The sequence below is a fragment of the Scyliorhinus canicula genome, chromosome 3 (assembly GCF_902713615.1).
Source record: "Scyliorhinus canicula chromosome 3, sScyCan1.1, whole genome shotgun sequence".
In the NCBI taxonomy this organism is placed as follows: Eukaryota; Metazoa; Chordata; class Chondrichthyes; order Carcharhiniformes; family Scyliorhinidae; genus Scyliorhinus; species Scyliorhinus canicula.
Genome location: NC_052148.1, coordinates 52,167,736 through 52,180,124, shown reverse-complemented (window position 1 = coordinate 52,180,124; position 12,389 = coordinate 52,167,736). Strand labels below are relative to the sequence as shown.

The following is a 12,389-nucleotide window of genomic DNA, read 5'->3' as shown; positions in this document are numbered from 1 at the left end:
ATAAAAATAATTACATTTAGCATCACAATTCACATCCAGGCTTAATGGGAATATATTTGTTTTGTTTTAATGGCATTTTAACTAATTTGTGCCATTGCCTATTTTATTTGCACATGTAATTTCTTCCTCCTAAGTATAGCTATATTTATCTAGCCCTTTGCTGCTTTATTTTAATTACAATTGTGATTTTAAGTTAAGATGAACAGAATGGATTTATTAAGTTTGCTTTTGCACCCATTGGTTGGAAAACATCAGCTGAATACAAACTCTTTAATTTCCTCTGCATACTGATGGAAAATGCTGACAATATAAAACATGAGTGCATTGTTGCCATTCTCCTATTGTTTTCAGACTTTAGAATACACATTTAGGTTGGCCACTTAAAACCCATTGTATATAGAATCCACTGGGACAAGGGACATGGACCAGATAAGTCTTTTCCAGCATTCTGGTATTTTGACAGTCGTCTGGCTATGATGGCCTTTTCCGTGCTTTTGGTCAGCCTGGTGTCAGACATGAGCAGATACAAAGAACGAACAAAGAAAATTACAGCACAGGAACAGGCCCTTCGGCCCTCCCAGCCTGCGCCGATCCAGATCCTTTATCTAAACCTATCGCCTATTTTCCAAGGATCTACTTCCTTCTGTTCCCCGCCCGTTCATATATCTGTCTAGATGCATCTTAAATTATGCTATCGTGCCCGCCTCTACCACCTCCGCTGGCAAAGCGTTCCAGGCACCCACCACCCTCTGCGTAAAAAAATTTTCCACGCACATCTCCCTTAAACTTTCCCCCTCTCACCTTGAAGTTATCACCCCTTGTAACTGACACCCCCACTCTTGGAAAAGCTTGTTGCTATCCACCCTGTCCATACCTCACATAATTTTGTAGACCTCAATCAGGTCCCCCCTCAACCTCCGTGTTTCCAACTAAAACAATCCTAATCTACTCAACCTTTCTTCATAGCTAGCACCCTCCATACCAGGCAACATCCTGGTGAACTTCCTCTGCACCCTCTCTAAAGCATCCACATGCTTCTGGTAATGTGGCGACCAGAACTACACGCAGTATTCCAAATGTGGCCTAACCAAAATCATATACAACTGTAACATGACCTGCCGACTCTTGTACTCAATACCCTGTCCAATGAAGGCAAGCATGCTGTATGCCTTCTTGACCACTCTGTCAACCTGCGTTGCCACCTTCAGGGTACAATGGACCTGAACTCCCAGATCTCTCTGTACATCAATTTTCCCCAGGACTCTTCCATTGACCGTGTAGTCCGCTCTTGAATTAGATCTTCCAAAATGCATCGCCTCGCATTTGCCTGGATTGAACTCCATCTGCCATTTCTCTGCCCAACTCTCCAATCTATCTATATTTTGCTGTATTCTCTGACAGTCCTCCTCGCTATCTGCAACTCCACCAATCTTAGTATTATCTGCAAACTTGCTAATCAGACCACCTATACCTTCCTCCAGATCATTTATGTATATCACAAGCAACAGTGGTCTGAGCACGGATCCCGTGGAACACCACTAGTCAGCTTTCTCTCTGTCTCCTGTTGCCCAGCCAGTCCTTTATCCATCTAGCTAGTACACCCTGAACCCCATACGACTTCACTTTTTCCATCAACCTGCCATGGGAAACTTTATCAAACGCCTTACTGAAGTCCATGTATATGACATCTACAGCCCTTCCCTCATCAATTAACTTTGTCACTTCCTCAAAGAATTCTATTAGGTTTGTAAGACGACCTTCCTGCACAAAACCATGCTGCCTATCACTGATAAGTCTATTTTCTTCCAAATGTGAATAGATCCTACCCCTTAGTATTTTCTCCAACAGTTTGCCTCCACTGACGTCAAGCTCACAGGTCTATTCCCTGGATTATCCCTGCTACCCTTCTTAAACAAAGAGAGAACATTAGCAATTCTCCAGTTCTCCGGGACCTCACCTGTGCTCAAGGATGCTGCAAAGATATCTGTTACGGCCCCAGCTATTTCGTCCCTTACTTCCATCAGTAACCTGGGATAGATCCCATCCGGACCTGGGGACTTGTCCACCTTAATGCCTTTTAGAATACCCAAAACTTCCCCGTCACTTATTCCGACTTGACCTAGAGTATTTAAACATCCATCCCCAGCCTCAACATCCGTCTTGTCCCTCTCCTTGGTGAATACCTATGCAAAGTACTCATTAAGAATCTCACCCATTTCCTCTGACTCCACGCATAAATTCCCTCTTTTGTCTTTGAGTGGGCCAATCCTTTCTCTATTTACCCTCTTGCTCCTTATATACGGATAAAAGGCTTTCGGATTTTTCTTAACCCTGTTAGCCAAAGATATTTCATGACCCCTTTTAGCCCTCTTTATTGCGCGTTTGAGATTTGTCCTACTTTCCCGATATTCCTTCAAAACTTCATCAGTTTTAAGTCGCCTAGATCTTTTTCATCTTCGCTAGTCTCACAATTCCACCCGTCATCCATGGTTCCCTAATCTTGCCATTTCTATCCCTCATTTTCACAGGAATATGTCTGTCCTGCACTCAAATCAACCTTTCCTTAAAAGACTCCCACATTTCAAATGTGGATTTACGCTTAAACAGCTGCTTCACATTCCCTAGCTCCTGCCGAATGTTGTTATACTTGGCTTTTCCCCAATTCAGCACTCTTACTTTAGGACCACTCTCGTCTTTGTCCATGAGTATTCTAAAACTTACGGAATTGTGATTGCTATTCCCAAAGTAATCACCGACTGAAACCTCAACCACCTGGCCGGGATCATTCCCCAGTTCCAGGTCCAGTATGGCCCCTTCGCGAGTTGGACTATTTGCATACTGCTCTAAAAAAACTCTCCTGGATGCTCCTTACAAATTCTGCTCCATCTACGCCTCCAACACTACAAGAGTCCCATTCAATGTTGGGGAAGTTAAAATCTCCCATCACGACCACCCTATTGCTCCTACAGTTTTCTATAATCTGTCTACATATTTGTAGCTCTAGTTCACACTAGCTTTTGGGAGGCCTGTAGTAAAGTCCCAATAATGTTACTGCACCCATCCTATTTCTTAGCTCTAACCAGATTGCCTCAGTGCTCGAATCCTCCATCATGCCCTCCTTAATGACAGCTGTGATATTATCTCGAACCAGTAATGCAACTCCTCCACCCCTTTTACCTCCCTCTCTATCCCTCCTGAAGCATCTATACCCGGGATATTTAGTTGCCAGTCTTGCCCTTCCCTCAACCAAGTCTCAGTAATACCAATAACATCATATTCGCAGGTACTAATCCAAGCCCTAAATTAATCTGCCTTACCTGCTGCACTTCTCTCATTAAAACAAATGCACCTCAGACCATCTGTCCATTTGCGTTCATCATCTCTTCCCTGTCTACTCTTCCCCTTAGTCACAATGAGTTTATTATCTAGTACCTTACTGGCTTTAGTTGCTGCCTCTTTACTGACCTCTAACTTCCTAATCTGGTTCCCACCCCCCTGCCACATTAGTTTAAAACCTCCCCAACAGTGTTAGAAAAAGCACCCACAGGACATTGGTTTCAGTCCTGCCCAGGTGTAGACCATCCGATTTGTAATGGTCCCACCGCCCCCAGAACCGGTTCCAATGTCCCAAAAATCTGAACCCCTCCCTCCTGCACCATCTCTCAAGCCACATATTCATTCTGACTATTCTTGAATTTCTACTCTGACTGACTCGTGGAACTGGTTGCAATCCTGAGATTACTACCTTTTGGGGTCCTACTTTTTAACTTATCTCCTAACTCCCTAAATTCTGATTGTAGGACCTCATCCCGTTTTTTACCTATATCGTTGGTGCCTATATGGACCACGACAACGGGCTGTTCATCCTCCCCCTTCAGTATGTCCTGCAGCCGATCTGAGACGTCCCTGACCAGTGCGCCCGGGAGGCAACATACCATTCGGGAATCCCGTTTGCGACCACAGAAACGCCTGTCTACTCCCCTTACGATTGAATCCCCTATGACTATAGCCCTGCCTGTCTTTTTTCCGCCTTTCTGTGCAGCAGAGCCAACCACGGTGCCATGAGCCAGGCTACTACTGCCTTCCCCTGGTGAGTCCCCCAACAGTATCCAAAACGGTATGCCTATTTTGGAGGGAGATGACCGCAGGGGACACCTGCACTGCCTTCCTGCTCTTTCTCTGCCTTTTGGTCACCCATTCCCTGTCTCCCTCACCAATCCTAATCTGCGGTGTGACCAACTCACTAAACGTGCTAGCCACGACCTCCTCAGCATCGCGGATGCTCCAAAGTGAGTCCATCCGCAGCTCCAGAGCCATCATGCGGTCTAACAGGAGCTGCAGCTGGACACACTTCCCGCATGTGAAGGAGTCGGGGGCATCGGCCGCGTCCCTGAACTCCCACATTGAGCACGAGGAGCATAACACGGGTCTGGGATCGCCTGCCATTTTTACACTTTACCTTAACTGACTAGAAATATAATATCAAAAAATGAATAAGTGAAAGGAATAAAGATTTTACTTACCAATCACAATACTTACCAACACACGAAGAGTTGAATTTCTCCCAGCTATTGCTAATTGGAGCACTTCCCTTCCCAGCCAATCAGGTCACTGCTTTGCTGTGATGTCACTCTTCCCGACAGACCTCTGGCCACTGCCCCAGCCGAAAATCTGAAGGCCGCTTCTCTGGCAGCTGTGTCCCCGCCGCTCTCCTCGCTCCCACGGTGTCCCTGCCGCTCTCCTCGCGCTCTTTCACTGTGTCCCTGCCGCTCTCCTCGCGCTCTTTCACTGTGTCCCCGCCGCTCTCCTCGCGCTCTTTCACTGTGTCCCCGCCGCTCTCCTCGCTCTAACTATGTCCCCGCCGCTCTCCTCGCGCTCTTTCACCGTGTCTCCGCCGCTCTCCTCGCTCTAACTGTCTTCCCGCCGCTCTCCTCGCGCTCTTTCACTGTGACCCGTCGCTCTCCTCGCGCTCTTTCACTGTGACCCGTCGCTCTCCTCGCGCTCTTTCACTGTGTCCCCGCCGCTCTCCTCGCTCTAACTGTGTCCCCGCCGCCCTCCTCGCGCTCTTTCACTGTGACCCGTCGCTCTCCTCGCGCTCTCTCACTGTGTCCCCGCCGCTCTCCTCGCTCTAACTGTCTCCCCGTCGCTCTCCTCGCGCTCTTTCACTGTGTCCCCGCCGCCCTCCTCGCGCTCTTTCACTGTGTCCCCGCCGCTCTCCTCGCGCTCTCTCACTGTGTCCCCGCCGCTCTCCTCGCTCTAACTGTCTCCCCGTCGCTCTCCTCGCGCTCTTTCACTGTGTCCCCGCCGCCCTCCTCGCGCTCTTTCACTGTGTCCCCGCCGCTCTCCTCGCGCTCTTTCACTGTGTCCCCGCCGCTCTCCTCGCGCTCTCTCACTGTGTCCCCGCCGCTCTCCTCGCTCTAACTGTCTCCCCGCCGCCCTCCTCGCGCTCTTTCACTGTGACCAGTCGCTCTCCTCGCTCTAACTGTCTCCCCGTCGCTCTCCTCGTGCTCTTTCACTGTGTCCCCGCCGCCCTCCTCGCGCTTTTTCACTGTGTCCCCGTCGCTCTCCTCGCGCTCTTTCACTGTGTCCCCGCCGCTCTCCTCGCGCTCTCTCACTGTGTCCCCGCCGCCCTCCTCGCGCTCTTTCACTGTGACCCGTCGCTCTCCTCGCGCTCTTTCACTGTGACCCGTCGCTCTCCTCGCGCTCTCACTGTGTCCCCGTCGCTCTCCTCGCGCTCTCTCACTGTGTCCCCGTTGCTCTCCTCGCGCTCTCTCACCGTGTCCCCGCCGCTCTCCTCGCGCTCTTTCACTGTGTCCCCGCCGCTCTCCTCGCGCTCTTTCACTGTGTCCCCGCCGCCCTCCTCGCGCTCTTTCACTGTGACCCGCCGCTCTCCTCGCGCTCTCTCACTGTGACCCGTCGCTCTCCTCGCGCTCTTTCACTGTGACCCGTCGCTCTCCTCGCGCTCTTTCACTGTGTCCCCGTCGCTCTCCTCGCGCTCTTTCACTGTGTCCCCGTCGCTCTCCTCGCGCTCTTTCACTGTGACCCGTCGCTCTCCTCGCGCTCTTTCACTGTGACCCGCCGCTCTCCTCGCGCTCTTTCACTGTGTCCCCGTCGCTCTCCTCGCGCTCTCTCACTGTGTCCCCGCCGCCCTCCTCGCGCTCTTTCACTGTGTCCCCGCCGCTCTCCTCGCGCTCTTTCACTGTGTCCCCGCCGCTCTCCTCGCGCTCTTTCACTGTGTCCCGCCGCCCTCCTCGCGCTCTTTCACTGTGACCCGCCGCCCTCCTCGCGCTCTTTCACTGTGACCCGTCGCCCTCCTCGCGCTCTTTCACTGTGTCCCCGTCGCTCTCCTCGCGCTCTTTCACTGTGACCCGCCGCTCTCCTCGCGCTCTCTCACTGTGTCCCCGTCGCTCTCCTCGCGCTCTTTCACTGTGACCCGCCGCTCTCCTCGCGCTCTTTCACTGTGTCCCCGTCGCTCTCCTCGCGCTCTTTCACTGTGACCCGCCGCTCTCCTCACGCTCTTTCACTGTGACCCGCCGCTCTCCTCACGCTCTTTCACTGTGTCCCCGCCGCTCTCCTCGCGCTCTTTCACTGTGACCCGTCGCTCTCCTCGCGCTCTTTCACTGTGTCCCCGCCGCTCTCCTCGCGCTCTTTCACTGTGTCCCCGCCGCCCTCCTCGCGCTCTTTCACTGTGACCCGCCGCTCTCCTCGCGCTCTCTCACTGTGTCCCCGCCGCTCTCCTCGCTCTAACTGTCTCCCCGTCGCTCTACTCGCGCTCTTTCACTGTGACCCGCCGCTCTCCTCGCGCTCTTTCACTGTGTCCCCGCCGCGCTCCTTGCACTCTTTCCAAGGTATAGTATCACAAGGTATACCTTTCACTATGTTAAAGAAACCCATCAATGTGATACTCTTGAAATTAAGCAACATAGAAACCCACACAGCCAGAATTTATAATGTGGATAGTTTGTTATCTGGTGTGGTGTGCCTGCAAACCAATTCCCAAACGGTCCAGGACGCTTTGGTTTGACATGTGTGCAGCTCCTCAGTGTTTTGGTGGCACATATGCTAAATTCCAGAAATAACCCTGTAGATAATTGGGGCTTCCTAAACCTTTGATGTTGGCAACATGTGTCTAATGCCATTTGGGACATTGGCGTGTAATCCTGTTTGGCGCTGAGCAGGAAAAATCTTAACTCTCCAAGGCTTCCCCGGACCTACTGTTCTATGTTCTATATTCATTTCTAAATCCCCTACTATCAGTAGCGAGGGAATCACCAGTGATTTAGAAATGTTGAAGGTCTGGTGAAGCCAGGTATTTTGGACAAGGTAATTGCAAGGTAGAAAATGTTGGCTTGATGTGGTTTAAATAAAATAAAATAATTAAATAATCTTTATTGTCACAAGTAGGCTTACATTAACACTGCAACAAAGCCACTGAAAAGCGCCTGGTCGCCACATTCCGGCACCTGTTCGGGTACATGGAGGGAGAATTCAGAATGTCCAAATTACCTAACAGCACGTCTTTCGGGACTTGTGGGATGAAACAGGAGCACCCGGAGGAAACCCACGCAGACACTGGGAGAACGCGCACAGACAGTGACCCAAGCCGGGAATTGAACCTGGGACCCTGGAGCTGTGAAGCAACAGTGCTACCCACTGTGCTACCGTGCTGCCTGACATTCCTATTATTGGAGTTGTAAAATGGCATTTGTGGAATCATTAGCAAATGACCCCACTTCTGATGTTGCCCAAAAGGAACTCTGAAAGTGGTATCCATGGGCTACTTTGATGGATCATAGAATCATAAAATTTACACTTTGACAATTATGATCATGTTTCTATGCGTCAGATGTGGCTTCAAAATTGCTACGAGACCTTTTGGACCATAATGTCAAAAACTGCTAAAAAGAACAATTCTTACCTCTTGCAGCTGGCTCTTTTGGCCCTATTTGGATCAATGTTGTGATGAGGTGTGGAGTCGAATGGTTTTGGATAAATTGCTTTTCTGTTGATTGGGAGGAGGCTGATTAAGCTGTAATTAACTGGCTTAAATTTGTTCTGTATATAGTAGATAACACAAACCTTGGCATGCATGTTCATATCTCTCATACTCTGTCTGTCTGTCTCCCCCCCTCTTTCTCCTCCCATGTTAATTAACATTGACCCCACAAAACAATATATTAGCTTTCAGGTTTTTTAAAACCAAGACCTCCCTCTACAGGTTTAAGAAATGATTGCATATGTTGATACATATACAACAGGAAATAGGTTTTATACTCCTGTAGGAAAATGTATAACCCATATAGCTACAACTTTACTGTAACATGAAGTTTAAAAATGGAAATATTTATCAATTTGAACTAAGTAATGTAAGTAAAGTGTCCACCTGGAGGTTTGGCACTTAAGTAAAATGAATTATCAGAATTTGAATTGAGCAGCTTTGCTTAAGAGCAGAGTGTATTGACATAATTAAAATTTAAAACACTTCATCAATTATGTTACTTGTTATTCAGATCTGAGCCTTGATGGTAATTTTTTAAACTGCGGTTTATTTTTCATTGACTTTTTAATTGAATGAATCTGTCATAATTAATAACCCAAGATTTAAAATAGCGTTTGAATGTGAAAATTGTGTATATAGGTGTTGAGAGACAAGTTTAGTATAAGGCTAAGGCTTAACCCTTTCAAACATAGAAACAGTGTAGGCCATTCAGCCCCTTGAGCCTGTTTCGCCATTTAATGGGATCATGGCTGATGTGTGGCCTAACTCTATATACGTGCCTTTGGCCCATATCCCTTAATATCTTTGCTTAACAAAAGTCCGATTTAAAATTAACAAATGTTCTAGCTGCAACTGCTATTTGTGGGAGAGAATTTCAAACCTCTGCCCCCCCCTGTGAGTGAAGAGGTTCTTCCCAACATCACTCCTTTCGCTCCAGCCCTAATCTTTAGACTGTGCACCAGTGGAAATAATTTATCTTTATCTACCCTGTCTTTCCCGGTTAATATCTTAAATATGATCAAATCATCCTTTAGCCTTCCAAATTCTAGCGAAAATAGGCCTTAAATTGTGAAATCCCTCCCCGTAAGTTAACTCCTGTAGTCCAGCTATCATTTTAGTAAACCTACGTTGCACTCTCTCCAAGGCCAAAATATCCTTCGTAAGGTATGGTGCCCAGAATTGCTCACAGTACCCCCCAACCAGGGTTTTCTATTGTTGCAGCATAACTTCTGAGTCTTTATATTACAATCCTCTAGATATAAAGGCTCACATTCTATTCGCGTTTTTGATTATTTTCTGCACTTGTTCCTGGCACTTTAAGGATCTATACACCTGAGTCACCAAGTCTCTTTGGACCTCCGCTGTACCTAACCTCTTTCCATTTAGAAAGTGCCCTGCTCTATTCATCTTTGGTCCAAAATGGATAACCTCACCACCTGCTTCCATTTGAATTCCATCTACTACAAATTAGCCCATTCACCTAGTCTGTCAATATCTGCTTGCAATTTTATTCTATCATCTAGGCTATCTACAATGCCACCTAATTTGTATCATCGGCAAATTTGGATATACGATTTTCGATGCCATCATCCAAGTCATTAATGAAGAATGTGAATAATAGAGGTCCCATAACATCCCTGTGGGTACACCACTAGTTACCTTCTGCCAATTAGATTATCTCCACTCTCTGTAACCTGTCCATTTCTAATCATGTAAATAATTTGCCCTCAACTCCGTGGGTTCCCACTTTAGTTGACAGTCTCTTGTGTGGGACTTTATTAAATGCCTTCTCGATATAAATACCATCCATAGACATTGCCATGTCCACTACCTTAGTCACGTCTTCAAAAAATTAAATAAGATTAGACAGGCATTACCTTCATTCACAAATCTATGCTGGCTCTCCTTGATCGACTGTTTTTTGAGGTGTTCAGTTACGCCATCCCTAATTATTGACTCCAGCAATTTCCCCACCACAGATGTTAGGCTAACTGATCTATAATTCCCTGGTTTCTCCCTTTCTCCCTTCTTTAAAAAGTGGAGTGACATGTGCAATTTTCCAATCCAGAGGGACTGCACCTGAATATAAGGAACTCTGAAAGATTATAATTAAAACCTGTACAAAGTGGACCCTTACTTTCTTTAACACCCGCAGGTGGAAACCATTAGGCCCTGGGGATTTGTCACTCTTTAGTCCCATTAATTACCTAGTTACTTTTGTTACCTGTGTGGTAGGTAACTCGTGCTACTCAATCCTTGGTTGATGGTGAGGTCTTCTGAATCTCGATGAAGAAGACTCAAACTCATCCAGTAACAACAAAGGGTTTATTGAGTATGAGTTCTTTACTTTAACTTTGATACTAGTGATAAGGTTAACAAGATCTAACTAGAATAACTATATGCAACTCCACTAGCCACCTCAACTATTCTGATATTGTCCTCGTCACAGTGTGCGAGAGAGAGAGACTGAGAGAGACGCAATGTGGTTGCTTTTTATACCCCTGTTGGTCCGGCCCTCTAGTGATCATGTGGTGCTGCTGATTACACATTAACCCCTTGTGTACATGCACATACAGAGATCACCACAGTTACTTATGCTGTACTTAACGTTAATTATATAAAGTCCCTGTCCTCTTGACTGTTAATTGTTTTGGGACTTCCAGCAAGTTGTCCTCCTTTTTAGAAAATATTTTAAACCAAGCGATCCAACAAACACAAAATCCACAATAACAACCATCTTCCCCCAAGCATAAACCCTAACTATCATGGTCCACGTAACTACTCCATCTCACGGTTCTCCCTTCATTGGTTTTCCTACCCTTATTCGTCACTTCCATGTCTGCCCCTTCCCACCCCCACCCCTGCTTACAACCTAATTTTCCTTATAGAAGTCGATGAACAACTGCCACTTCTGAGCAAACTCTTGCAACAAACCCCTTAAGGCGAATTTGATTTTCTCTACCCTGAGAAACCTCGCCATATCGCTGAACCAAACCCCCGACTTTGGAGGCTCCGAATCCCTCCATCCCAGCAAAATCCATCTCCGGGCCACCAGGGAGGCAACGGTCAAAATGTCTCTTGCCCCATCTCACCCCGGGCTCCCGGATCTTCTGACACTTCAAATATTGCCACCTGTGAACTCGGACTCACCTTCCCTTCCAGGACCTCTGACATGACATCTGCGAATCCCTGCCAAAATCCCTTCTGCTTCGGACACGCCCAGAACATATGCACAAGGTTCGCAGGATGACCCCCACACTGCCCACACCTGTTCTCCACCTCCTCAAAAAACCTGCTTATCCGGGCCACGGTCATATGAGCCCTGTGGACCACTTTGATTAGGCTAAACGTGGTGCACGACGAAGATGAATTGACTCTCCTCAGGGCCTCCTTCCATAACCCGACTTCCAACTCCCCTCGCAACTCTTCCTCCCACTTCCTCTTCACCTCCCCTACTGGAATCCCATGCCACTCCATCAGTTCCTTATATATTTCTAAGACCTTCCCCTTCCCAATCCCTGTTTTTGACATTGCCTTGTACTGCAGCCCCCTTAGCGGGAAACGCGGGAAGCCTGGGACTTGCCTCCGAACAAAATCCCGCACTTGCAAGTACCAGAACCCATTCCTATCTGGTAACTCAAACTCCTCCTAAACAGGGGCTGTTTAGCTCACAGGGCTAATCGCTGGCTTTGAAAGCAGACCAAGGCAAGCCAGCAGCACGGTTCGATTCCCGTAACAGCCTCCCCGAACAGGCGCCGGAATGTGGCGACTAGGGGCTTTTCACAGTAACTTCATTTGAAGCCTACTCGTGACAATAAGCGATTTTCATTTCATTTCCTCTTGCTCCACCAAACTCAGGAAACTCCCCCTCAATAAAAAGATTTCCGAATCTCTTGATCCCACGGCAGAGGAGCCTCAACAAAGGCTTCAAACTCGTGCCCTTACAAGATGCTGCCTCTACACGCTTTCACACCGAACCCTCTCCCACTACCCACTTCCTAACCATATGTTAGCCACCCAGTAATAGTTGATAAAGTTCATAAGGGCCAGCCCCCCCTCCCCACGCCTCCGCTCAAGTAAGAAGTATTTGTGAAGCCGACCCCAATCCCCTGCCACTTGAATCCCCAGTTACCTAAAACTCCCTCCCACCACCTTGAATGGTATCTCCCTCAATCTCCTCTCCTGCCCCCTTGCCTGGATCACAAAATCTCGCTCTTGCCCATATTTTATTTATAACCTGAGAACCGGCCAAATTTCTCCAGTAGCCTCATAATTCCTGCAATCCCCAAATTTCTCCAGTAGCCTCATAATTCCTGCAATCCCCCCGCAACAGGTCTGTTATATAAAGGAGCACATCATCCACATAGAGCGAGACCCTGTGTCGTCACCC

The 12,389-nt window shown here is 47.8% G+C and overlaps 1 protein-coding gene across 1 annotated transcript in view; it reads left to right on the top strand.

Annotated features, from left to right (window-relative positions):
* LOC119963619 (methyl-CpG-binding domain protein 2-like) overlaps window positions 1-12,389 on the top strand; it is a 168,150-nt gene that overhangs the window by 42,743 nt on the left and 113,018 nt on the right.